This window comes from Euphorbia lathyris, chromosome 6 (genome assembly GCF_963576675.1).
Source record: "Euphorbia lathyris chromosome 6, ddEupLath1.1, whole genome shotgun sequence".
NCBI lineage: Eukaryota > Viridiplantae > Streptophyta > Magnoliopsida > Malpighiales > Euphorbiaceae > Euphorbia > Euphorbia lathyris.
The window spans coordinates 67,636,209-67,647,438 of record NC_088915.1 but is presented as its reverse complement, the minus strand read 5'-3'; the positions used below and the strand labels follow the sequence as shown (position 1 = coordinate 67,647,438).

Below are 11,230 nucleotides of genomic sequence, written 5' to 3'. Positions count from 1 at the left end.
TTATAACATGGTAGGCACGCCGTTATTCTAGTGATTTTCTTCTTCTGTTTGCGTTAGACCTTGCCATGGACCGATGAGCCGGCCCGAGCCCAGGCCCATTTAGCCGAGCCTGGACACATAAAATTAGTGTCAGGCCCGGTCCGGCCCAAGCCCGATTAAGCCGGCTAGTAAATGGGTGGGCCCGGCGGACCCGGCCCGGCCCGTTATATATATTTATAAATTTAATTATATAAATTAAATAATATATAAATTATATGATTAAAAAAAATATAAATTATTATCTAACTAAAGAATTTTATCCTTCCTAAAATAAAACCCTACACGTCTCTTCCATCTCCCTTCTTCACAAAAACGGATCTCTTCTCTCATCTCCCCTCCTCAACACCGCCGCCCCTCCACTCAATAACCGACCGCCGCCGTCCGCCCCTCAACCGCACCTCAACCGATCGCCGCCCCTCAACAGCGTGCGAGAATTATAGGTGAGTTTTTGCTTTCTTGCTATTCCGACCTTGATTTTATATTTTAATTCTGGAAGTTAATTAATTGCTGTTTCAGTGTTTGAACTTTCTTAATCATTTATTTCTTCATATATCTTAGGTTTGTATATTGAGTTTTCTAACTCTGTGTTGTGTAGGATTTGGGAATATTGAGTTTTGTAAACTCTGTTTTGCTCTTATTCAGTGTTTGAAAATTTAATAGTGTGTTCTATTTTGTGTTTGTGGTTAATTTCTAGTTGATCTATTAACTTAGGCCCGAGCCCGCCTGAGCCTGAGCCCGAGCCCGACTATATTTGTGTGGGTTTGGGCGGACGGGCTTGGGATTTTTTTTCTAGGCCCGAGCCCGCCCGAGCCCGAGTCTGACTATATTTGTGTGGGCTTGGGTTGGGGCTGGGCATATCAGGTTTGATCACAAGCCCGACAGGCCCAGCCCATGCCGAGGTCTAGTTTGCGTTGATTGGAATGATTTTATTAAAATAAAAAACAAAGTTTAATGATTTTATTAAAACAAAATGAAGTTGAGTAACATTTTTGAAACTAGCCTCAAATTTGAGCGAGCATTGATGCAATTTACAAAAAAAAATTACATAAATTTTTAGAAACATTAATATATTTCCTTTTATATTTTCTAATGCCACAATTAACATAGTAAAATTGCACGTAACTAGCAAACATGATATGAAATCGAGATTAATCCAAATGAATTGAAATGATTATGACACGACATTTTTTAGCTAGACTAAGTTGACTCATTACGGATGACTAACGTATAAGAACCTGGTATTAGGAGGGGAACAACAGCTGGAAATGACTGCTAATACCCTGTAGTCTAAGGAGCAAAAGAAATAATCAATCCAAAGAGAGGATCACGTCTCATTAGGTAGTTGGTGAGGTAATAACTTACCAAGGCGATGATCAGGGAATTTTTTCAGTATGACTACCTTGTTACGACTTCACTCCAGTCACTAGTCCTATCTTTGATATCCTCCTGCTTGTAGTTAAGGTAACGACTTCGGACATAAGCGAGTTGCATTGCAGCATGCAATCCGAAATGAGGAAGGGTTTTGGGAGTGATTAGCTATAATAATTAATCTGATACGATACTAACCCAATAATTATCACGTGGAACTTCAATTGTAATGGTTAGAAGGAAAAAAAATAATAAGGGCATTAAGTTGTGGGTTAGGAAACCAAGCAAATTGTCTCCAAATTGTCTCCAAATTGTCTCCAAATTAGCCAATCACTATTGTCTATGTAAGATATTGACTAGGTCTTCTTAATATAAATAGGGAAAATTACAAAATTGGGTCAAATTGGAGGCCCATTTACATATTTAACCCATTTACTCATCCTACTACATATCTAGACTGATTTTGTGTGACTTTTCCATAATACCCTCAATATTTACGCGCGTCTGTCTCCCTCCCTCCTATCTGACTTCGCAGATTCGACCATATGCGAAGACTGCGAAGCTAATATTTGGATTTACTTAATGAATTTAGTTCGCATATGCGAAGCCTGCGAAGCTGGAGTTTGTTTTGCTTGATGAATTTAGTTCGCATATGCGAATGCTAGATATATTTTGAAGCTAATTCGCGAAGTGGTATATAACAAAAAATGACAAACAACAACGGATTCTAACATTAAAATCATAACATTATCAAAATTTACAACAAGATTGCCACAATAACAACATTCAAATCATAACATTATCAAAATTTACAACAAGATTGTCACAATGAACTCCTAACTAATTATTTCAAAGTGAACCTAACTAATCTGGTACCAATTTTGAAACGAATGAGTAATCTTTGTGTGCACCATGAGACACATCCATCCCAAAAGGTATGGACTTCCATTTCTCATCCCAAAAGGTCTAGACTTCCAGACCTTTTGGGATGGACGTGTCCCACGGTGCACACCAAGATTACTCAACCGATTTAAAATTGGTACCGGATTAGTTAGGTTCACTTTGAAGATTGGCACCATGGGATGGACGTGTCCCATGGTGCACCCCAAGATTGATACAACCTCTCCTAACCAACCATTTTAGGAGTGAATGTGTCAATCTTGAGGGAAGTTAATCTCTATACAGGAAGGAAAATCATCTCCCCTGCAGCTCAGTACGTCGCCTTCCAGAAAGGGATGTTACGTATTCAACCACCTTCAGAAAAAATTAATCGTGTTAGGCAGGGAAAAAGACGATTTTGGCTTCGCGAAATGAAGATTAGCGAAGCATGCGAATGTAAATGTGCAGGGAAAGAGGTGATTTTACTTCGCTAATCGATTTTTTCGCGAAGTCTGCGAGGTTTGAAACGTGTCTATCTACATCGCATATCGATGCTTTCGCGAAGTCTGCGAGGTCTGAACCGTGAGGATATATTCGCAGACTTCGCGAACTAATCGATTTACGAGGTAGATCCACACGTTTCAGACTCTTTCTCTTCGCAGATCTTCAGGAAATCATCGATTCACGAAGTAGATCGTCACTTTCCAGGCTCTTTCTCTTCGCAAAGTTTCGCGAAACCATCGATTGCGAAGTGTATTCGTGAAAAAACGCAGAAAAATCAACAGATACTTATATTTTTCGCCCCTTTACCCCCAAAAGCGACAATAACAATATGATAACATGGGAAGAACGAAGGAAATAACGTAGAAAAACCATTTCTTTGATGGTAACAAGAAGAAAGAAACCAAGCAACGAACAGGAAGATGAAAAACCATGGCTTCGTTTTCTAGGGTTGGAAAGTTGCAGAATCAAGAGATGAAGAGAGGAAAAAGAGAAATTCTTTGTGATTTTGACGAAATGGTGCAGATTTCGTGCAATTTAAAGGAAGAAAGGAAGATCAAAAGTCTTGAAATCATTAATGCAGGAGCCATGTTTTCGCGTAACCAATGAGATAGGGGAGGGGCCGTTCGAGAGTGGTGGGAAGTGGGAAGGTTAGGGGTATTATGGGAAAGTCACACAAAATCAATCTAGATATGTAGTAGGATGAGTATATGGGTTAAATATGTAAATAGGCCTCTAATTTGACTTAGTTTTGTAATTTTCCCATATAAATAGGTATATAAATAAAGAATTAGTTGATTAAAGATGAAATTAATATAAAATTAGAATATGGAATGGAGTGGAGTGGAGGTGATTAATTCAGGAGTTGTTGTGGTTTCCGAGCAAACCAAATCTTTGTTCAGATTTATACTTCCAGAGAATATTATTTCTCTTCATTTTCCCATCACTACTTTATCCCTATTTTTATTTTATTATCTACTATGAACTCCATATTTTTATTATTATGAGTATATAGGTTTAATACATCATTTGCTTCTCAATTTTTCTAAAAATTTTGATTGACCCCTGAACTTTCAAAGTGTCTTAATAGTTCCCTCAACTTGTATAAAATGTTCAGTTCAGTAAGTCTTCTGAACTTGCACAAAATGTAATCATTTGATCACTCGGTTGTAAAAAAGTAAGTTAAATGCGGAAGATGTACTGCACGAGTCTTAAAAAAAAAGTAAAACAACCAAAATCGGGTATGCGGTTCTACTATTAGAGAAGATAAGTTTTATAGTTGAACAAGTAACAACTTCCTTTTTAATATATTTTTGAATTATGTAATAACATTCTAAGGTGCGTGAAATACATCTTTCGTATTTAACTTACTTTTTTGCGACCGATTGATCAATTAATTACATTTTACGTAAGTTTATGGGGCTAATTGAATATTTTATACAAGTTAATGGGGCTAATTGAATATGAGCTATCAGAATACTTTAAAAGTTCAAGGGGCCAATCAATCTTTTTGAACAAGTTCAGGCACCAATGATGTATCAAGCCGAGTATATATTATTCAGTATTTCTAAGTACATCTCTAATTTGATTGGGGACATGAATAAAATGAAAATATTTTTACCACTTACTAAATCACTTAAATAAGACTTAAAAATTAAATAAAAATATTGCTATTTAAATAGAATCTATAACGAGATAATGCAATTTTTGCATTAATAATAATGGAGTAAAATTAAAAATGTACTATATTATTTCAAACAACTTTATTAATTAAATAAAAATGTACATTCATAAATAAAAGTACAAAATTCTAAATTGAGACGTACAAAAACACATTATATGGTTCACTTTAACATCTTTCTTCCAAGTTTCATATTATTAACTATGATTGTTTTGGATTCTGAAAATCTCAACTCTGATTCTAATCTATTTATAGTAATTTCTTTGGCAACTAAATGAAATTAATCTGTCACATTGCATTTTTACATCAGTAATTTTAGCTGTAACAAATCTATTATGATAGATTTTTCAGATTATGTTTTTAAAAATAACATATGTTAAATATCATATATTAAGTAAAACTAATCAAATTACTCATGATATTATATCTTTTTTATCACGTAAAATCATACCCTCTCCAAATTTTTAACCATCACAGAATTGTGAGATAAAAAAAAATAAAATGAAAACCGTTATTGATTTTGCTTATATTTGATAAAAAAAAATGTATATTTCAAAAGGAGAAATTAATATATGCAGTGGAAATTTCAACTTAAGATTAATTTGTAAATCCATCCATAGGGGTTGCTTACGACAATAAAGTTGAGACTATATTAAATTGTTTGACTAGTTCAAATTAAAAATAATATTCATGTAATTGGACTCACTTAGATTTGCTTTGTTCAATGAACCAAATCCAAATTAATTCTGAAAGTGGAAATTGGTATACAGTAAAACCTTTATAAATTAATAATGTTGGGACTATGAAATTTTATTAATTTATAGAGGTTATTAATTTATCGAGTAAAAATTAGTGATCTGATCCAAATCGGGACCAGAAGAAATTATTATTTTAAAAAAATTATTAATTTATCGAGTATTAATTTATGAAGGTTTGATTGTATTAGTATTTAGTGGTACCATTTTAGAGATCTTATTCATTAACTAATGAGATTTTCTAAACTAGTTTGAGTGGTGCAGCATTTTTCAAGCTGTAGTTAACGAAGTTTATTCCAACCTCATTCTCCGCCTAAAGAAAGCAAGATTAAGAATGAAACACTGCTATTGTATTGATAGAAATGAGATTACAAGAGAATGAACTGGTTATAGGATCAAAGTAATCCTAGAGAATACAACTTAATACGATACAGGTACAATGAGCTAACTCTATCTTTTATATTGCTAATCTAACTGACTCAAACTGACTCTGTTAACTAACCGTATAAGCTGGAAAGTTAGTTAACTAACCGTATAAGCTGGAAAGTTAGTTAACTAACTGTTAACAAAGTTAACAACACTTGACAGCTAATAGAGGAATAATGGATATTAGTTTGATAGTTTTTTACATTCCATCCTCAAATTAATATCCACAATTCCCAGTTGAGACAAAAAATTGTTCAATTGAGGACCTGTCATGATCTTAGTAAAGATACATTATGCCATTTTCCCTTTCACATGACACAAGATACATGACAGACTTTTGTTTTCATGTCGTCTGAATATTTTTCGTGACAGTATTTTAACTGTATGTCATCTTAAGGCGAAATAAAAAATGCGCTCGATTCTCAGATGACATTACGATTACATAATCCTGTCATCCAAAGAAAAAGCGCGTTTTTGTTAAATTTGATGCGCTCAACAGATGACACTTCTAATAAATGAATGTCATTGTATGCCGAAAACAAAAAAGCGGCAAATGAAATTTCACTTACGCGGCCATACCAAATTTTAGGCGCTCTATATCATTTTGACTGAAATTTCAGCTGATATATAAACCCTCTCTCAATCTCAAACCCCAATTTAGGTTACGCAAGCTTCATCCCTCTCATCCCTCTCAATCTCCATGGTTGATTTGAACATGCAATCACTAGGTGAGCTCGAAACACGGTACTGGTAAGCCATATTTTCTTCGTTCCTAGATGTATCATTGTTCCTTACTCTATCTTTTCCTCATCCGATTTACTTTTGTGCATGTTGATTTCAGCAGCTGGTATAAGGATCTTGTGATTTTCAGACCTATCATTGAAAGGTTTAGATCTCTCGCTTAGCTACACTAATTTTATTGTATTTAGATTCACTGCTATAGAGCTTGGGTCTTTATCTTTTTTAATCTAGGGCAAGACAGTGCCTGATACAGTAGATGGTATGAACTCATCTGATTCCTTTTTATTTGAACACTATTTGCAGGGATAGTAAGAATGCTTTAGTACATGGAAAGGCTGACTGAAGAGATTGTCAATCGGCTCATGCCTTTAGCATATGGGAAGATTTCTTTAACTTACTGAATATATGTTAATGTTATGTTGGTTTGAACTGATTGGTCATGCCTTTAGAAGTGATTGTGTATGTTTGATGTACTGTTTTGGAACCTAGAACTCATTGATTTAGGAAACTAGCCTGATTTAGTATATATATTGTTATGTGGGTTTGAACTGAATGATTACATATATGTGTGATGTTTTGGGTGATGATGAAATGATTGGTATGAACTGATTGGTTAGATATAACTGTTTAGGAAGCTAGGACTCATAGAGTTTATGTATGAATGATCATTAAGCATGTGGCTAATTAGGCATATTCTAAAGCTTTGAATGTTCATTGAGATTGGCACTACTCTTACACCTATGAGTTATACTGCTAGAAGTGATTGAGTATGTGTATGTGTATGAAACATGCTTATGTATGATGTTCTGTTGATGTTTATCTTTGAGGTTCTGTATGAGTATGTGTAGGATTGTTCATTTGGGCATGTAGCTTATTAATCATGCATCAAGTATTAGAGGAATATTGTAAAAGGGTCATTAAGCATGTGGCTGATTAGGCATACTCTAAAGCTTTGAATGTTCATTGAGATTGGCACTACTCTTACATCTATGAGTTATACTGCTAGAAGTGATTGAGTATGTGTATGTGTATGAAACATGCTTATGTATGATGTTCTGTTGATGTTTATGTTTGAGGTTCTGTATGAGTATGTGTACGATTGTTCATTTGGGCATGTAGCTTATTAATCATGCATCAAGTATTAGAGGAACATTGTAAAAGGGTCATTAAGTATGTGGCTGATTAGGCATACTCTAAAGCTTTGAATGTTCATTGAGATTGGCACTACTCTTACACCTATGAGTTATACTGCTAGAAGTGATTGAGTATGTGTATGTGTATGAAACATGATTATGTATGATGTTCTGTTGATGTTTATGTTTGTGGTTCTGTATGAGTATGTGTACGAGGAACATTGTAAAAGAGTCATTGAGCATGTATGAAGCATGTATTAAAAGGTAAATTTAGGCTAATTGCATGTACTGATATGGCTTGCAAATGATAAGATATCACCATACTCTTTTTGAAATTGAACATGACCTATGATGATAAGTAAGGAATAAGTTGTCTTGAATAAGTAAGGAATAGACATGCACGAATAAATTGTCTACTTGTTATAGCATGTTCACTTGAATATACATGTCTACTTGAATAAGTTGTCTACTTGTTATAGCATGTTAGGCATACTCTTAAAGCTGAAAATGTTATGAACTCAACTGGCTCATTTTTATTTGAAATGATAAGTAAGGATTCTGAATGCAATTCGTTTATGAAGCATGTATGAAGCATGTATTAAAGGGTAAATTTAGGCTAATTGCATGTACTGATATGGCTTGCAAATGATAAGATATATTTTGATTAGATAGAATATACATATACATACGAACTGAATAACAAGCTCTACATAAAGGGTTATGTATGTGCATTGGTCATACTCTTACTATGTTCCTTTCCACTCGGTTTGATATCGTAACAACAACATTAAACATGGTGATAGGTTTATGATGCATTCAGCACAAACAGAGTCCCTTGTTTTGACAGCATCATAAACCTCATTACCAAGTTTAGAGTACCACGAGTACAACCCAAGTGGAAGGAGCATTGTAAAAGGGTCAGTTTAGTCTACTTGCACATACATACAAACTGAATAGCAAAGATCTACTTTATATTACAAAATGGGGGATGAGTGTTGCCTTTCGATTGTAATTGACAGTCCAAAGTTCCTTAGCTGTTCTGACTAGTGAAAGGAAATTTGGAATTGGAATGAGAACCACATTTGGATATCACATTGCCTTTCAATTCTCTTTTCACTTAGTCAAGACAGCTTAGGAGATTTGAACACCCTTCATATTCAACACAAATAGAGTCCCTTGTGGTGACAGCATCATAACCCTCATTACCAAGTGGAAGAAGCATTATAAAAGGGTCAGTTTAGGAGCACAAAGCTCTACGTTATATATTACAAAAGGGGGGGGGGAATTAAATGTCCAAAGCTCCTTAACTATTTTGACTACAAAAAGGAAATTTGGAATTGGAATGAGAACCACATTTGGAGCTCACATTGCCTTCCGATTCTCCTTTCTCTTAGCCAAGATAGTTTAGGAGATTTGGACACCCTCATATACACTTTGCATACTCCTCAGTCCATATCCGGGTGATCCCCTCATACTCTTCCCTATTGCTGCGGTATTGCTCAGCAACTGCTTCTTGCCCAGGAAATGGCTCCTCACTATGGGGCTGTAGAAGTAGATCATATATGTGCCACAGACACTACAAAATGCATAGAATAATTAGAACAAAAATATGATGTTGTATGTTTATCAAATGAAATAGATAAATGGTTGCATTATACCGTGGCAGTGGAAAAGCGATGGTTATTAAGGATATGGGGAAGATGAATCGACCCCTAAGGAGCCACGTTAGGATGATATATCCTATTCCAGAACCAAAACTGAGAATAAGAGGAGAGATGTATTAGTGTATGTTTCATATAGGTGATTATATCTTACTGATGTGAGTTAATATTACTTTTGCAGGTCTGTTTGGGAAATCCGGATGGTAGCTGATTCTGATTTCAAATACACCCCTTTCATATGGGGTGTATTGGGGGCCTTTCATTCTGATTGACCATTTGAAGAAGTTACCATCGAGAGGACCTGTACGTTATCATCCAAGAAGAATCATTAGAAATACATAGAAAAAACCAGGAAGGGTTACAAAACAACTATGGATTGACATACGTACCATTGATGGCCAGAAGCCACTCTGGGTTCTCCATGTACAACTTATTCAAGTCAGCAATTATTTCCCCTAGAGTTTCAACAAGGGGATCCATTGTTGGTAAGTTTTCTGGCTGTTGAAGGTATGATTCTGAATTATGATGCATATATTTATAGTGATATGATTGTGGTAAGTGAAAGGCCGTGTTAGGGGAAGTGTCATGTAATTACTACTGAGTTTAGGGTTGTGTGTAATATTAATGACCTGCTTGGCTTTTGCAGATAGCAAGACCTTTGGGATTATAGGCCTAATTATTACTCCAAGATATGGATTGACTTATGGAAGATATTAGTTATTATTTTTGTGTTTTAATTCAGAAATGTATTGGTTATTCAAGATATGGATTGACGTTAGGTACAAATGTAAACATATTATGAGTATTGGTCTCCAATAAAATTGAAACCATTGTTATACAGAATTTAATCTTCATATTTTAGAATGTTTCTGTATTCAGGTATAAAAACCAGAAATTCAAACAAAGAAGAAGGCATAAAGTGACATTTTAATTTTTTTAATTGAAATACGGATCTAGCCCAATGGGAAGTCCAACCAGGTTGGCATCCCCGAAAAGGCAAAGAACCAAATATATAAATGAAGAGATGAAAAAAGTATGAAACCAGTATAAAGAATGTTTTAAGAAAATCTAAACATATCCCTACCAAGGGCATTATCTCTAGCAAGAAGGGAGCAGAAGTCTGGAAGGGTATTCCACATTTGTAAGACGTCCTTAATTAGCAAGAGCGTCCGCCACTTGATTTCCCTCACGGAACACATGAGAGACAACCACCTGAATATGTGTCATTGAATCTAAACAATTTAACCAATCCACACGCATTGTCCACGGAATGATCTGCGCACGGGCACGGAAAATTCGAATAACGTAAGTCGAGTCACTTTCAATCCAGAGACGAGTCCATCCACGTGACCTCGCAAACTGCAAAAATAGCGGCTTGCAATTCCGCCATGTGTACCAAAGCACAATCAAATGGGAAGGCAAATGACCCAAGGGGATGCCCCTGACTATTTCGAAAAACCACACCGCAACCAGCTCTACCCGAGATCACGGAGGCATCAGTGTTAGCTTTAATCCAATCAGACGGAGGGGGCTACCATCTAACTTCAATGATTCGAGGGGCCCTATGATGATGAGTGTTTAACCCGAGATTGTGGAGAATAGATAACTCCACAATAGAATTCCAAACCGATCCGTTGCTGATTCTATCAGAGCTACGAATTGCAGACCAAAGACAACGTAATGCCTCATGAATGTTTGGTGGCTTGCTCTCAAAAATAGCAGCATTTCTTATAGACCAGATCAACCAAACAGCGTTGACAAGCTCGACCTGCCAGAGGGAAAGGACTTGCAAACTGAACTTGTGTGAGAAGGCGTGTTGTAAGAGGGTCTGTAGAGAAGAATCAAGTACAAGTCTTCTATCAAATAAAGCCGATATGCTGAACCAGATTTGGGAAGCAAAGGGGCAATGAACAAGCAAATGGTCACTCGTCTCATAAGCCATTAAACAGACTGGACAGTGAGATATTAGTGGCAGACCTCTAGCACGGAGCGCATCATGAGTTGGTAAAGCGCCCCAGTATGCACGCCAGCAAACCATGGAGTGCG

The 11,230-nt window shown here is 35.8% G+C and overlaps 1 long non-coding RNA gene across 5 annotated transcripts; it reads left to right on the top strand.

Moving 5' to 3' along the window:
* The first annotated feature begins 299 nt into the window (after positions 1-299).
* On the top strand, positions 300-10,022 carry LOC136232078 (uncharacterized). Of its 5 annotated transcripts, none has more exons than XR_010690293.1 (6): positions 300-479; positions 5,488-5,657; positions 6,311-6,377; positions 6,494-6,535; positions 6,694-9,669; positions 9,831-10,022. It is a non-coding gene; the product is annotated as an uncharacterized lncRNA (long non-coding RNA). The 5 variants fall into 5 exon arrangements; XR_010690292.1 differs by having other exon boundaries at positions 6,491-6,535; XR_010690290.1 differs by having other exon boundaries at positions 6,311-6,399.
* The last annotated feature ends 1,208 nt before the right edge of the window (positions 10,023-11,230 follow it).